Consider the following 17,463-nt stretch of genomic DNA (forward strand, 5'->3'; position numbering starts at 1 on the left):
TTCCCTATTCTAGTACTCATTGGTAATCATGGAGTGCACAGCTGGTGAGTCTCTATATCCTGAACCCATATTGCCTATTAGCAATTATGCTCCCACAAATCCGTGTGAGTTTCCGTGTGTGTGTGTTGTTTCTGGTGGCATTGTTGTTGCTTCTGGGAAACTCGTCATGTATGTCACTGTTTTGTCAGTGAGCACTGGAGACATTATTCTTTCTTGTGTTTTCATGTCCTCATGTCTAGTGTCGAATGCTTTCAGCACCTCAGTGCAAGTTGGGGTACGTCTAGAGAAAACTTCTGAAGTTTCTCAGGTATGTTCTCTTCAGGAGTGAAGTGAAATTCACTCTTCTCTCTGAAAACAGAAGGAATAGAATACCGACTGCTATCCTTCTCCCTCAGCACTGTAACTTAATAGATGATTTTCTGTTTATTTGGTTCTAGTAATTTCATCACCCTGCCACAGACTTGTCATTCTTGCCTAGAGAGATCAAATAGGTCTCAACTGGCAAGTAGTTGATGCTAATTAATAATTAAAAAAACTATAAGGACACAGGAATGATCAATGAATCAATGTTAACTCTTGTCAAGTAATAACAGAATAATTCCATTGCTCTGTAAAACATTAATGAGATTCTAAATGCCATGGATTAGTCAAAAGTTAGTTCAAAAGGTTGGTCCATTAAAAAGAGAGATCTTGAGAACCAGGTAGAAAGACCCCAGATAGCCCACACATGAGGATGATTGTTCTTTATTACTCTTTTACTTCTTTTTAGAATCTGATCATGAATCTAGGAAGAATGGCTGCCACCAGAGGAGGGGTGGGAGTGAGGGTAGAGCCGAGAGCAGCAGGTGCAGCAAACTTTGCATTTTTTTGTTCTCATTTTAACTTTTATTGGATAAAGTGAATATACAGACACATACAAAACATCAAACAACAAAAAATAAATTCTCCACCTGGCTTTTTTCCCACACTTCCCACTTCTAATCTAGCTCCCTATTTTAAAGCCTCTTCTGTTATGTTGGTGGTTATTGTATTTTTTTAATCATTTGCTAATACTCCCACTTCTTGGCTTTCAATGCAGTTAGTGCCTTAGTGAGTTTTGTGATCCGCACAGACCACTACACACTGTGTAATTTATAAACACTGGAAATTGATTTGGCTCATGGTTCTGGGGACTGGGAAGTCCAAGATTAAGAGACCACATCTGATAAGGCCTTTTGCTGTGTCATAACATGACAACTAATAGAAGGGCAAAAGAGCTCAAGGGAACATGTGAGAGACAGCAAGACAGGCCTGTTACACTCTTTAGAAAAGACTTATTAATTTATTTTAAAGGCAGAGGGACAGAGAAAGATCTTTCATCTCCTGGTTCACTGCCAAAATGGCCACAACAGCAAAGTGTGGGCCACACTAAATCCTGGAGCCAAGAACTCCATTCTGATTCTCCATGTGGTTGGCAGGGGACCAAGTACTTTGGCCATGATCTGATGACTTCTCAGGTGCATTAGCAGGGAGTTGAAGTGGAAGGAACTCAAACCACTACTCCAAATATGGAATGTCAGCATCACAAGTAGTAGGTGAAGCACTGTGCCACAGTACTGGCCCTCCTAACTCACTTTCCTTTCATACCAATTCCTTGGATACTGAACCCACTCCTGAGTAAAGGACTTTAATCCATTCATGAGGCAGAAGCTTCATGATGAAAATACTTCCCAATGGACCTTACTTCCCAAAACTGCTGCACTGGGGGTTGAGTTTCTAGCACAAGACTTTGGGAAACAAATTCAGAAAACTGTAGCAGAAGGAATCTACTGAAAGAAGAGATAGTTTGGCCACATTTCCACATTTCCATGTCTATCTACACCTATGACTTCCAAGTCATATTGTTTGGGTCTTCTGGTGGTTATCTTTTCAATTTTAAAGAATATGTTGAAATTGTATATTTTGTTGTCTGTTTTAGTAAACACATTTGTGTGACATTACCTGCCATATCTCTCTACTACTTTAACATTTATGTTGTATTATTTTTAGATACATACTTCTATTGCTTTTACTCTCAGAATTATTATTGTCTTTCATGTTTTATTTGTATGCTGGCTGGGCAAACTGAAATAGCATTTACATTATTCCAATTATTAAATTGCCCCATACTCATGGACCACTTAGAATGGGTTTACCTGTTGAGGGAAAACATGTAATCTTAGGACATTAAAAACGGAAGGCCGGCGCCGTGGCTCACTAGGCTAATCCTCCGTCTTGCAGTGCTGGCACACCGGGTTCTAGTCCCGGTCGGGGCTAGCTCTCTGCTGTGGCCAGGGAGTGCAGTGGAGGATGGCCCAGGTGCTTGGGCCCCGCACCCCATGGGAGACCAGGATAAGTACCTGGCTCCTGCCATTGGATCAGCGCGGTGTGCCGGCCGCAGCACGCCGGCCGCAGCGGCCATTAGAGGGTGTGGCGGCCATTGGAGGGTAAACCAATGGCAAAGGAAGACCTTTCTCTCTCTCTCACTGTCCACTCTGCCTGTCAAAAAAAACAAAAAAACAAAACAAAACAAAAAACTGAAATACATTTGTCAAGTGTTAGATCAAATGGGATTCCTTAAGCTTAGCCTTCAAACCCTCAAGAAATTACTCATTTGGCTGATGGTGTGTTTAATTTCTAGGATCATAAACATAAAACATTAAATGTTTCTGAATGTTCGTTATTCATAGTCACTCATTCTTTCCCTTCTTGATTCTGGAAGTGTTAACTATTTTTAAATATCAGTTTTTTTTCTTTTCTTTTAGGTATCTATTTTTTTCAGGAGTTAACTGTTACAACTGTTTTCCTTGAACTTTGTCCCTTTGCCTCTTGTGTTATCCTGTTTTGCAGCTGAGTTTTTTTTTTTCCCTTCATCTCTATGAATCATGGCAAAGAGTTCGTAATATTAGTACTACAGTTTCCTTCTGTGGTCTTAGAACTCTCCCTTTAATGAAAAGATGACAGTACCTATTTAAGGTGCATTTAGATTTTTTAAAAAGATTTATGTATTTATTTGAAAGGCAGATTTACAAACACACACACATATACACACTCAGAGCGGGGGGGAGAGAGAAGAGGTGTGTGGGGGGGGCGAGAGAGAGAGAGAGAGAGAGAGAGAGAGAGAGAATGAGAATCCTTACTTCATTCTTCAAATGGCTGCAACACCTGGGGCTTGGCCAGGCTGAAGCCAGGAGCTTGGAACTCCTTATGAGTCTCCCACATGGATGCAAGAACCCAAGGACTTGGGCCATCACCTGCTGCTTTCCCAGGTGCATTAGCAGGGAGGTGGATTGGAAGCAGAGCAGCTGGGGCTCAAATTGGCTCTCATATTGGATGATGGTGTTGCAGATGGTAGCTTAGCTCACTGCACCACAACACCATCCCCAACATAGATATTTTGTACATCCCATATCTTAACAGTTGTTTTAAATTTTTCAAATATTGTCTCAAAATTTTATTTATTTCTTAGTGTTATGGCACATTCTTATCTGGTACTCAGGGTTCCACTCATATCACTGAATGCAGTCTTTGTCCTCAGCTGGGTTCCTGAAAGGCTCAGTATGACTTCCAGTTACGTTCCACAGAGGGCAGAAAAGGGCACAGAGACAAGTGCTTTCTGTCAGGATGTGGGGATGCATCACGTGGTGGAGCAAATATGAGAGCATCAGAGCAGCAGATTGAGAAGGGAAAACTCACAGTAGCAGTGACTCAGGATGAAGATCAGGTTGAGCTCAGAGTGGAAAGCTCAGAGTGACAGGAAGGGGGAGAGACAGACGGAGAGAGAACTCTTCCTTCTGCTGGTTCACTGCCCAGTGGCTGCAGTGACTGAAACTGGGCCAGGCTGAAGCCAGGAGTCAGGAACTCCAACCATGTCACCCATGTGGGTGGCAGGGGCCCAAGTACTTGCACCACCTTTGTTGCTTTCCCAGACACATCAGTAGGGAGCTGGATTGGAGGAAGAGCAACTAGAAGTGAAACTGGCACTCCCAAATGGGATGATGGGGTTGCATGCAGGGCCTTAACATATTGGACCCCACTGCCACCCCAAGAAAGGGCTGTTAAAACTGGCCACCGTGGACAGCCTGGCCATTGTCATGAAGGTGGGTCTAAATGCTTAAATTAACAGGTGTCTCCTGCCAGCTCTGATAGCTGATGCCAACTTGCTGTCTGAGAGTTGGCAACAAGCTGCCCACAGAGGTTAAAATGTTCAGAACCAGCCGTGAAAGAGAAGAGAGTGAGTGAGTTTGAATGAGCACCCTCTCTAGATACAGAGAGTGATGAAGCCTCAGATACATGCCAGGTACATGAGTCTGCAACCTCCCTGGACAGGATGTGATGTCACATAGAGGAGTGTTTTTCCCTCCTCCACAGGGGAAAGCATTGCTTGATCATGGAAACACTGTGTAACTCAGGAACCCAACAATCCTGACTACAAAAGGTTGAATATGTGGCTCTCAGTTATTTAACTCCACTAAGCATCAGTCTCTACATCTGTGGAATGGAAACAAAGATTCTTAGCTACAATGTGAAGTGGAGGAAGTGAGATTGTGTCCGTAGGCTACCTGGCCAGGAGCTTGGCACCTTGTCATTGTTCCATGTATTTGATTTTACCACCTGTTCCTTCTCCCTTCTCTGGGCATGGAAACATACCCACGATACCATTTGCTAGTTTGCAAGGTGAAGGCTTCCTGCCTCCAGGAAGCATACCTGATGTTTACAGGATTACTGTGTTAGGTACAATCCTCAGTTCTCTGTAGTATGATCTCATGTAATTGTCCTGACACCCTCTGAGGAGCTCTGCCCATCATGTCTGCAAATACAGGCACTGAGACTTTAACAGATAACTGCTTTGCTCAGTGTCCCATAGGTAGTAAATAATGCAAGCAGATTCAAAACCACGTAGTTTGACCCCAAATCTCCTGCGATCATCTCTACAAAGACTTCTTTTTTTTTTTTTTTTTTTTTTTTGACAGGCAGAGTGGATAGTTAGTGAGAGAGAGAGAGAGACAGAGAGAAAGGTCTTCCTTTTGCCGTTGGTTCACCCTCCAATGGCCGCCGCGGCCGGCGCACCGCGCTGATCCGATGGCAGCCAGGTGCTTTTCCTGGTCTCCCCATGGGGTGCAGGGCCCAAGCACCTGGGCCATCCTCCACTGCACTCCCTGGCCACAGCAGAGGGCTGGCCTGGAAGAGGGGCAACCGGGACAGAATCCGGCGCCCCGACCGGGACTAGAACCCGGTGTGCCGGCGCCGCAAGGCGGAGGATTAGCCTAGTGAGCCACGGCGCCGGCCTAAGACTTCTTTTCTATATTGCCATTTCAACACTCATTTAAAGTTTTAAGGAAAAAACAGAATGAAGAAAATAGCTTTGTGTTGTGATGTGATGTGGTTAAATATTGGTATTACTGGCATAACATCACCTTGATATGCTATTTGGCATTTAGTGTAGAAACATCAGTGTTCAATGCAATAACTGAAGTAAGACTGCTGTGGTGTGAATTGTGTGTCTCCAAATTCCCATGTTGAATCTCACCTCTTTCTCCCTGCCTTGTAAAGAAACAGCAAGGAGATACCAGCCAGGAAAGGTGGCAAAATCAGTGGCACATCTGATCTTGGCCTTTCAGCCTCCCAACTTTAAGATAAATAAATGTCATATTTTTACACATTACCCAGCCTCAGATGCTTCTAAAGAAACAAACAAATCAAGACAAAAATAATAAAAATACCTATTTTGGGGCTGGCATTGTGGCACAGGGATTAAGTTGCTGTTTGTGATGCCAACACATATCAGAGTGTGAGCTGGGGTCCCTGCTGCTCTCATTCTGATTCAGTTTTCTATTAATGCACCTGAAAAGACAGAAAATTATGGTCAGAGTACTTGGACCATGACTATTCATGTTGGGGACCAGGATAGAGCTCCTGGCACAGCCTTAGGTGTGGAGTGAACCAGAGGATGAAAAATCTCTCTCTGGCTGTCCCTCTGCTTTTCAAGTATATAAATAAATAAAGAAAAACTTATTTTAGTATTGTATATAATGTTACTATATACAGTATTATATAATTTTATAGTAATATTCAATTGTACTGTATTTTTTGGGAGAACTGAATGAAAGTTTGCTGGTATCTCTGTGTTATTTGTTACAACTTTGTGTGAATCAACAATTGAAGAATCGAAATATGGGGCCAAAATCAAGGAAACCAGTATGTCAGCCTGTGAGAATCCTGGTTAGGACATGAGCCTCAGAGTGGTGACATCATAATGGTGGGCTGTCCTGACTACTGCAGAATCTGGTCTTTGTGGATTAGTCCACAGTGCTCTAGCGATTGCTGCAGACAGGACTGCGTTCTAGTGCTTAAAATTGAAGAAAAAAAAGATGTTTTCATCAACCAAAAAACGTTTAAAACGTTTTGGACGTCATTCAAAAGTTCACTGCGCCAGGTAGGCCCTCCTTTTACTGTTGCTGATCATCCTGACAGACTGGGGGTCCCAGGAACTGTTCTCTGCTGGTGCCTGAAACAGGAACTTATAGCCTTAGCACTGATTTAATGAAAAGCTGATCATGCTTCTCAGATTACTGCCCTTGAGCTCAAGAGAGCAGATTTGTATGCTTAGGGGAGACATTGGCTCCATGGGAAATAATTTTCTGTAGGTCTCTGAAAGGGCTGCCTTATTTATGAAAGAGCTTCATTTGTTTTCACTCTAGTTTTCTTTCACTCTGATTTCCTTTCTCCCTCCCTCTTCCTCTCCCTTCCTTCCCTTCCTCTCTTTCTCCTTCTCTCTCTCTCTCTCTCTCTTTCTTTCAACTGATATCTAAGCATGCTCTGATGTTTAGAAACTTTTGGATGTTTCTATTATCATTTGGTATTATTTAGCACTTTCTCCTCCAAATGTGAATATTGATTTATGTAAGATGGGATTCAATTTAATAGACCCATCATTATACAAATTTTCATGTTAACATGAAAGTCAGTTATAATTACCTTTTCCCAAATCTTCATGTCATTCGTTTTACCTATGGTGGGTAAATTAAATAGGTTTTAAAAAAAAGTGTTTTCTCCTTTTTAAGCTCTTGGTAAGTAAAAACTCATATCTAAGTGGCCCTTAAGGCATGTAGATAGTGACTGAGGTAGAATAAGTGTTTATTAGGTAACAATTTATCTATCTCTCTCTCTCTCTATATATAAATTGCTTTAAAATATTAAGAAAATATTTTATTTTCAAGTAAAAATGTGACAGGAACTTTTGCCAATGTACATACCTGTTGCTGTCAATCAGAATGAAACAGCAGCAAATGATTATGGAGAACTTTACAGAATTTTGCTTTTGATATTTAACTTTTATCTTTCAATCTAACACTATAAACTGATATTGTTTTTCCACATCACACATTTTCTTATTGTATGTGCTCCAGTGATACTTGGCTAGGTAGAGACATTGGTGCTTTAATTTTGTTAATGTCTCTCAGTACCTTCTGAGCCTTCAGTGGCAGAAACCTGAATGTCCATGGTTCTTCTCAAGGAGTCTTCAAGATCTTTTTTCTCAGCTTCCTCAAACTTCTTCTAGTTTCCATTTCTTGCTGACTTCAAATCTACATTCAGATAGTTTTGTGCTTATTACAAGAAAGCACAGTCCCACAGAACAAAAATTTTTTTTTTTCCTAAGTGCAGCTACAACTATTATCAGAGACTTAGTGACTTAAGATTGCACAGGGATGTCTTGTTCCAAGCCTGTAGGTCAGAGGACTATTTGGTCTTCTCTGGGTCCTCTGATTAGGGTCTGCTAGGGCCTGGTCATGGTGGTGGCAGGCTGCCCTTCTTCCTGGCGACTTTGAGCCAGCATCTGCTTCTGAGCTCATCCAGATCTTTGGCTGAATTCTGTTCCTTGAGGATGCAGTACTGAGGTTTCCCTTTCCCCACTGGCTGTCAGCTCATGGTTGATGTTGGCTTTTGGGAGCTGGCTGTGTCCTGTCTCACGTTCACATGTGGCTCCTACCTGTGTGATTCACTCAGCCTCTCTCTTACCCTTCAGCTCTTTGGCTCCCCCTTTTGTGCATCTCCCTGACTCAATCCATGTGACATTTCTTCAATTTCGGGGCTCCCGTGAGTAGTTTTGGCTCACAAGGTTAATCTCCCTATAATATTGTTCACATTCTTACATCTGCACAGCCTCTTTTGCCAAGTGGTGCATTCATTGGTTGTAGGGGTCAGAGTATGTGCATCTTTAGGGTGGCCACCCTGCCTAGCACAGGCCTCCAAACAACCCTCCTCCCTTCAATTCTCCAAACTCATTTGTTCAGGGTCACCCATGACCTCCATGTTACTACATCCAGTGGTCAGTCCTCAGAAAGTGTCTGCCCAGCATTAGACGTGGTGGCTTGCTCCCTTTTTGTTACACTCTCAGCCTAGGGCCCTTCTTCCCCCTTCCCCATGGCCTCTGATCCTAGCTGCTGCTGCCTTGTTTCCCCCACCTCTAAGGGCCTGCCCTTGGGCACTGCCCTTGATTGTGGTTTCCATCCAGCTCCCGAAGTGTCCTCTTCTCTTCGATAGCTTTGAAAACTACAACCTCACTTGGCTTATAGCTGTAGAGCTGTTTGGGGACTTGAGTCTATAATTTTTAGCACAGGGCAACCACTAAAATTTGGCATAAACTGTCATATATTTGATCATGACTGTCTGTTCTGGGTGTTTGGTGTACCTAAGGGACAGCTCACCTCCTGCGGTTGACAACCGAATTGAAAAGAACACATTGTTGGAAGGTGTCGATCATGAAATCCTGATCCATGGCCCTGTGACCTTAAGAGCTGGGTTGAAGAAAAAGAAGCATTTGGCAATTTTATATCATTCGGTTTTACTAATATCTAACTCAAGGTATGCATATACTATATACTGTCCTGATTTTCTTAAAATATATTACCACTAACAAATTGTGTTTTCATGAACTCTTACTATAAGCAAATAGAGTGATTTTACTTTTGCTTTTGCAAATATTTTGATTCTTCATTTAACCAACAAATAACATGGAGGTCCTGGTTTGTGTTGTGCCACTGTAGAAAATACAATCAAGAATGGGGCAGTTTTTAAAAAACAATTTTATTTACTTTGTACATCTATTGTGGATATCAGAAAGGATAAGCAGTCAAAGGTATTTGAATTTGGCTTATATACCTCAGACCTTTGAGACAGAGAAAACATAGATTATTTGATAAGGTGCTTTTGAGTGCTGAGTGCTGCCACCTTACCTAAGATCATATCACATATTTTAGAAAACTGATTGCAGCCATTACCATCGTAAATGTTTGGGTACATTCACAGTCACTATTAGTATGACAAGCTTCTTTGTTAAGCAATAATATACTTTGTAAAGAAATAACTCCGTTATATGAACAAACTTATTTCTTCTTTGTAACACCTCACTCTCACAATGGAACATTGTGTTATGCCTTGATTCAATTAATTTGGTCAAATCAGTCACCCCGAATCAGTGCAGCATTGTTCCTCTTATCCCGAGAGAGAAACTGGGTGACTTAGTTTCCCTTAGACTTCAGCCCACCTTCAGGTTCTGGGGAAACTTGCTGACATTTTAGGGTGATGTAGTAACCAAGTTCAGCAAGTACTTGATCAAGTGACATGTATGCACTTTGTACAGTAAGTGAATTTTAGTTTGTATGCAATAATGAAGAGGATTTAATTGTTTCTTCACAAAGGCCATTTTCAATCTTTGGCCTCTGAAGTACTTTTTGAAGTACATGATATGTAGATAATAAGAGTGACTCTCTCAAAAAGTAGTATCTTTAATATACAGAGTGTGCTCCATGCCCCATAGTCAGCATTCAGAGAAAGAGCAGTCCATTGGTAGCTATTGGCTACCTGCAGTTCTGTGTGTTCAGGTCTTCCTGGGCCAGCCTTTTCTGAGGACACTCTTGGTGAAGGCCTCTCTGTGCTCTGCACTGAGGGAAACAGATGTGAAGGAGAGGTGGTTGTCCTGAAACAGGGAGAACCTGGGTTTCCTCAGGAGCTCAGCTGTTGAGAATTTTGTCAAGTAGCCAACTAACAGAGACTTTGCTTGATTATCTTTCCTAGCTATGAGAAGTCTCTCAACATAAACTACAGAATACCAGTGAACCACCTATGGATAGCTGAATGTGGACGTGATACACAGAGAAAAGGCAAACCCTGTTTAGTCGAGAGATCGTTCCGTCTGGGATGGCCACTGTTGAATTTTGTGGCCACTTTCCCGTAAGTACTACAACTCTATCTTGTTTTACTTAGACATGGAAGGACACAGTTGACCACCTCTTGTCCAGGATAGATAGAAAAAAGTCATTAAATTTTTGTCCAAACTTCTTTTTGAAAAGGAAAGCATCTTAATCTGCTCATGTAATATGGCACTGCTTCACATTTTGACCTCTAGTCATAGCACTTGGCTGCATTGTGCTTTCTCCCAAGAGGTTTTTGTATGCAAATACCACTGAAAGGATAGTCAAATAGTGGGAATTAGTGTAGTAACTTCATTTTTTTTTTCCAGCAATGACTTTTCAAAGGGGCTCTGGGAGCTACTTGGGGAGTAGGTGTTTGGTGTTTAGAAAGAAAATTGGAGGGAGTGAGGCTTGAAATACAATCCACTGTCCGACATCACTCCCCTCAAGATGCAGGTATTATCTTCCCCAGTAGAGTTTCAGATGAATTTATAGACTTCTCATATATTCGTCATTGATAGTTGCTCACCAGTTCCTTTGCACATACTAAACTTTAGCACAACAAGTGTATGGCATTCAACACAGAAAAATTATTAGTGTTTGACCCTTTATAGTGGGCATCTGTGAAGTTAATAGCTAAAAAGTAGTTGTTTACACAGAGTAGGGCTATTTTGTGTTCTTATGACCATTTAGGTTCACAAAGGGGATTCAGTTCCACCAAAACTTCAGTTTGAAGAAAGTTATTATTTAGAGATAAAGGATCAATAGGAAGGAGATGGTGGAGGATAAAGAAATAGGAGAGTGAGCAAGTGAGATTCAAGAACTCTCTGAGGTTTAATTAACCACTTTTTCAGTTGTGGAGACTGAGGCTTACAACAGTTCACATACTTTCCCATGGTCACAGAGCTTGCATCCCATAGTCTACTGTTTAAATTTAAATTTAATGCTTAAATTCCAAATCAGTGTCTTTCACTGTGAAACCTGTTTCCATCCTTGTGACGTTGCTGTACAAGAGCAGAGTTCATCGAGAACCTGAGTATGAGAGAACTACCTACACCTGCATTCCCACCAGCCGCCACTGCCTTCTGGATGGTAATCTGCAATGACCGTCCCAGCATGGTAGAATCTATGTTTTGTGACATCTAATTTTTCCCATTTGTCTAATTGCAGATCTTCAGCGATAAAAGAAAAATGGTATTCATTACTTGAAAGGTATTTGGCCAGAATACATGCTTTGAATCTTTAGTTTGTGATAGAAGTGTGTAAATTTCTGCAAGCCATGGCCCCAAATTATTTCACTATTAAAAATAGATACTTTGTTAAACTGTCCTCAAATAATTTCTGATTTGGACTTCTGCATATGCTTTCAATAATATTCCCTCATTTACATGCATGCTTTATTGTTGAGGAAGTTAAATGCCCCTCTCATCTTTTCCTTTTTGCCAGCCTGTGGCTTGGAGCTAACGTTATTCTCATTATGTATTACATTCCTGTGAGTGCAGCTTACTCTACTGAGTGAGGCTCAAAGTAATTGCCCCCTCCTACTCTTCAACTCTAGAAGGTTACAGGGCCTTCAATCCAGGCAGGAGTACTTTGAGTAGTGGATCACAGTGCCACCTGTGAGTCTCTGGACCATGTCTTATTTTCCAGAATTATTTTTGTTTATAGTTCCTATCCATACTTTGATCTTGCTGAATTATCCTGTAATATATATATATATATATGTATAAAACATCAAATATACAGAAATTTTTGCAATATGGATTGATCTGAAATGAGCTGATAGCTAATTCATCTATTTTTGGTTATTACTGAATTTTATTAGGCAAATAAATTTAGCCAAAGAAGAGAACTACATGCATAGCATCCTTACTGAAATCAACATTGAGGCTATGAACAGAAGTACTTCTGTAAGTGTGTTTATTCAATTGAAGCTTCAAGTTCCTGACTTAGAGTAAAAGGGAGGTAGACAGGAATAGAGGCAGGGATTGTGAGAAACAAAGAAGTGTGCGTGTGTGTGTGTGTGTGTGTAGGTGATTAGCAATGGAAGGGGGAGAGAGAGGAGGGAGGGAGAGCAAGTGAGCGAGCATTTGGAAAGGACCATATGGGAAAATATATTTTCACATATAGTTCTATGTCTTTGTATACATAAAAAGTAATTTACTGGTAATATGAAGCAATAATAACCAGTAGTAACCCATAGTATCTGAATGGGCATGCTCAGAAATGATACCTGTTAAATGTACATAAACTGTAGTGTTTTGCTTTATTAAAGTATTTTCCACAAGGTGGTTTTTCTTTTGGAATTAAAACATTTCGTTCAATTATTGCTACTTTCAGAGTGTTGCTTCTTATTTTCATTTTTTAATGATATCTATTTTAAAATGCTTTTGTTTATTTTGGATGACTTGTCAACATACAGAAACGTACAAAAGAGTGCTAACTATATCACATGATTTTTATCCCAAGGTTCCTATTTGGTACCATTTTGCCCCACTTGCATTATTATTTATTTTTTCTGGTTTCTCTAGGCATTTGCATCTGAATATCTATTTCCAAAGGCCAGTTACATTCATTAAAGCCCTTCAGTACTGAATGCCTGTGTATTTCCAGGCAGTACAGTGGTTATACAGTCTCCACCTGTAAACTGAACACTGATATAATATTTTAATCTACCATTCATGCTCCCATTTTATCAGTTGACTCCTATAATGCTCCATTTCCTGATAGGGTGAACTCCAGGGTCAAGTATTGCATTGAGCTGTTGTTCCACATAGAGTGGATTTTGGAAAGGTGTTCCTTTCTGTAAAATGTCAGGACTGAATTGACTTGGAGGGATCACACTTTTAGGAGATCAGCATGTTTCTACCTCATTTTCCCATGCTGTTGGGAAGAATAGCTTCAATTGAGTAAAATTTGATTTATGAACTGTTGTGCACTAGATATCCCAGATATCTCATTTCTTTGTTCTTTATAGTAATTTTAGAACACACAAAATATTTTAGGAGGAAATAAAGCTAGTATAGAAAAGTGATTTTAGGCATGGAAAGCCAAGATACTCTGGAAAAAAAAAAGACTTAAATGAAAGATCTCTGCGAGTGAGATCCCAGTGGAAAGAAAGGGGCCATCAAAGAAGGAGGTACCTTTCTCTGAAGGGAGGAGAGAACTTCCACTTTGACTATGACCCTGTCTGAATAAGATCGAAGTTGGCGAACTCAAAAGGCTTCCATAGCCTTGGCAACTCATGACTAGAGCCTAGGGAGATTACTGATGCCATAAACAAGAGTGTCAAATTGTTAACTCAACAACAGGAGTCACTGTGTACTTGCTTCTCATGTGGGATCTGTCCTTAATGTGTTGTCCAATGTGAAGTAATGCTATAACTAGTACTGAAATAATATTTTACACTTTGTGTTTCTGTGTGGGTGCAAACTGATGAAATCTTTACTTAATATATACTGAATCGATCTTCTGTATATAAAGAGAATTGAAAATGAATCTTGATGCGAATGGAATGGGAGAGGGAGCAGGAGATGGGATGGGTGCGAGTGGGAGGGAAATTATGGGGGGGAAGCCATTGTAATCAATAAACTGTACTTTGGAAATTTATATTTATAAATAAAAAAATCTAATTGAAGAAAAAGAACAACAACAACAAAAAAGAAACTTAGGAGCATGGTATCCAATGAATGAAATTGTTTTAGTAAATTACAATCATACTTTTTTCTGATTTCCTTAACAAATGCCCTTTTATTAAGAGAACATCAGGGGATGAAACATAATAAAGACAATTTTTCCTGTAAAAAAAGAATTTAAAGGAAAGAAATAAGTTAGAAATGTATTTCTATCCAGTTTGTTTTAATATACTTAAGGCCTGTGGGAGTCCAATTTTGCTATTTATTTATTCTCTTTAAGCATTGCTTATCAGAGGACCCAGACCTCTTTATGGATTTGTCTGATTTCTCCAACTACATCCATGATACATGCTCTTGTTTCTATATTATCTTATTTAAAAACAATGTCTTGTATAGTATCTAGTGAACTCTAGATTTGATTTCACAAACACTATTCATGTGATTTTTCTGTAAATCATCTCCGGTTTCCATAGAGGAGTCTATGAATATGAGGGCAATAGAGAGCTGTTTTAGATCCCTTCTTGACTGGCAGAGCTGGGAATGAAACTTCAATTTCTAGAATGTTCAGTTGTAAGCCCTGGATTTATTGTCTCCGTAAGTTTGGTGATTAACTCAGATAAAATGCTCCTTCCATTCTGGTTGGTCAAACAAGAGTGGCTGTGATAGCCAGTTCTTAAGGGACTAGAAATGAATGTGTGAGAAGTTATGGTACTAAAATAAATGCCCTCTCAGCATTTGCAGCATTTCTTTTCCTCACCTAAGCTGTTTTGAGTGTCATAGCTTTTTTATTTAAAAAGAATTATATGCTTTACTGAAATTCTTTCTGTTGGCTTCCTGTTATATAAAGGAATGAAAATAAATTCTAACTAAGGACTAGTACTCTACTTTTTACTTTGTGAGCTTTAAAAACAAACTTTGTGTTTAACTTATGGATAACAATTGATAATAATTTTGTCATGTGCTCCAAAATTCTTCCATTTCAGCAATGTTTTTCTCCTTTTCCTTTTACAGTCTATAATTGTGACAGTAACCAATTTAGACACAGCGAATGATGTCATCAACCTATCACTGCCAGTACTAGGATTAACTGTAAGTAACTAACAGCCACTTTTAAATAGCAACCTTGATTTTTTGTGACTGATATATTTTCAAAAAGACATGTATAGAGAGAGACAGACAGACAGAAATACAATGGCAGAGATGTATATAGAGAAAAACAGAGAGAAAGAAGCTTGTATAGAGAGGTCCAACTCATTGGTTTAGTGCCTGAATGCACACTATGCACTGGGGTGTTCTGGAGCTGAAGCCTGGAGCCAGGAATGCAATCCAGTCTTGGAACAGAGTCAGTTGTTAGGGGGGTGGGTCACAGGACATTGATTTAAAAAACATAGTTCATTTTCTTTAGTATGCAGTGTTTTCCTTTGTTGAAGCAACTGGTATCATCAGACAAGAAAGAATTCCATTTTGACAAAGAGTTTGTCTATGTCCAAGTCAAGGTATTTCAACAGAAGCTTTTTAACTCCTACCTTAAAAGAAAAGACTTTCCTGAGATCTCACTTCCTATTGGCAGAACAATTTTGAGAATATTATGCTGTGTCTGTGTGTGTGTGTGTACGTGTGTGAGATAGCCTTCTTGTCTGGGATACTCTGTAATGTCAAGGTCTTGTGTTCTCATCAGGAATCAAGAGCAATCATACTAGCATTCCACACTAACTCCATCTGAATCATGTTTTTGCTTCAGTCTCCTTTGGAAGACACAAAAGTTATTTAAGAGATACACAGTGTAGGTGTGCTTGTTTCAACTAGCATTTCCAGAGCTGCTAGGGGGATTGTTTCCTGGAGCTGGCCTATTCCTCAGATTAGAGTCCTTGTCCCTTTTGTCTCCAGAATGAGGCTTGTCTGAATGGAAGCCAGTGGGCTGACATTCTGCTCTTTCAAGGTATCTTATGATATCCTCCAAGTGTTATTTGGTTTAAGCATAGTCATGGCAGGTGTGTGACTCCATAGGCAAAAGGGTTGTATGGACAAGGACACGTGAGGGTAAATGCAATATTCTCTAAAGAAACTGGAGATAGCAGAAGGTAGAATTCTCAGGATCGGACTTTCCTTTTAAAAAGGCATAAATGTGATTTCTCATTTCACGGAGCACACAGAAAGCACCCAGCCAACTACACTGTGGTTCCACAGATACATGGCCTATCAACAGCGATACAGCAAAAATGTGGGGTAGATTCTTGGAGGTTCTAAGAGGGACAGGAGGTACTTAAACAAACCAGTCTTGCTAACTCAAAAACTGTGGTCACCCCATTGGATGGAATAGCATTTACACTGGTCCGGTCCTTTTCTTGTTTGGAAATGTGGAAACACTAAGGAAATAAGTCCTGCAGGTATGTACTGATGAAGATTTGTTGTGATGCTTCATTCTTTTTTCTCCAAGGGCTCTGAAAAAGACTACCAACTCTTGGTCAGCTCTGCAAATGAAGAGGCTCCACAGCCTCTTATTGGTAAGATTTGTTTAATGCCAAATCTATGCCCAGAATGTGTATCAGTGTAATAAGAAAATCAAAATAATCACATTTCTGATAGAAAAGCCTATAAGGTTGAGTTTTGTAGCATTTGATCTAGAGGTCATTGATAAAAGGATTATACCTCTCCTAAGATAGTTTTGGAGCAATTTAGCTACAGAAAAAACAATTCAAGGATGAGCAAACTTGTTCATGTCCTTAATAGAAACAGAGTGGTTAGAAGGAGAGGAGGGAGAACGTTTGTCACAGACCTTGCAGTAAAATGTTGAAGATGATTCCTAGGAAGATCACACAGCATTTCCTCTTACCTGCTTACGGTTCAACAATCTTGGAAGCACTTTCATGTGTAACTTAGGATGTCTTCACGTAATCTGTAAAATTTAAATATGAAATTTCTTTTTTGGAAAGATATACTGCAGTCTCAGAATACAGGAATCGCTGAGTGCATCTGAGGAAACCTCCACCTGCACAATGCGCGTTTGTTTATTTATTTTTGGTGTTTTCGCTGAACATTGACATCTTTGCAAAAGTCAATAAAATAATGTAATAAATAATGTAATGCAATAAAATAATGTAAAAAAGGTAAAAACTGGCAATATATTTTAACAAAAGGCTTTAATTTACATAAAACATGTTCTACACATAGGCATAGAAAAGGTTCATACATCATGACTGGCTCTGAAGATTTTAAGAGCATATCATTCATGGTGGCCCCTTGGCTGCCATCCTGAATGTGTCCTTTAACAGGCTCTCAACACTCAAGTGTTGATTAACTCCTGCGCATCCTGACATTTTGGTTTTATTGTGCTAAAGTCATGGAAGTTTCTTTTCCTGTAAGACAGAAGTTACTATAATTCTTGTTCACTATCTGTGCCTGATGAAAAGGAAAAAAAAATAAATTAAAAAATAAAATTCAGTGATAGATTGTAAATGGAAAAAAGGGAACATTTATTTTTTGTAAAAAGAAAAACAAAACCCATCTTAGGTCCGGCACTGTGGTGTAGAAGGTTAAGCCACTGTCTGCAATGCTGGCATTGCATATGGGTGCTGATTCGTGTCCTGATTGTTCCACTTTTCATCTGGCTCCCCACA

At 39.9% G+C, this 17,463-nt stretch overlaps 1 long non-coding RNA gene across 1 annotated transcript; it reads left to right on the forward strand.

Annotated features, from left to right (window-relative positions):
• Positions 1 to 9,837: 9,837 nt before the first annotated feature.
• LOC149128569 (uncharacterized) lies at positions 9,838 to 16,351 on the forward strand. Its single transcript, XR_016213236.1, has 5 exons — positions 9,838 to 10,251; positions 11,382 to 11,423; positions 12,037 to 12,121; positions 14,858 to 14,935; positions 16,284 to 16,351. It is a non-coding gene; the product is annotated as an uncharacterized LOC149128569 (long non-coding RNA).
• Positions 16,352 to 17,463: the final 1,112 nt, after the last annotated feature.

Source organism: Oryctolagus cuniculus, chromosome 1, assembly GCF_051225735.1.
Source record: "Oryctolagus cuniculus isolate XC-2025 breed Fujian yellow rabbit chromosome 1, ASM5122573v1, whole genome shotgun sequence".
Classification (NCBI taxonomy): domain Eukaryota; kingdom Metazoa; phylum Chordata; class Mammalia; order Lagomorpha; family Leporidae; genus Oryctolagus; species Oryctolagus cuniculus.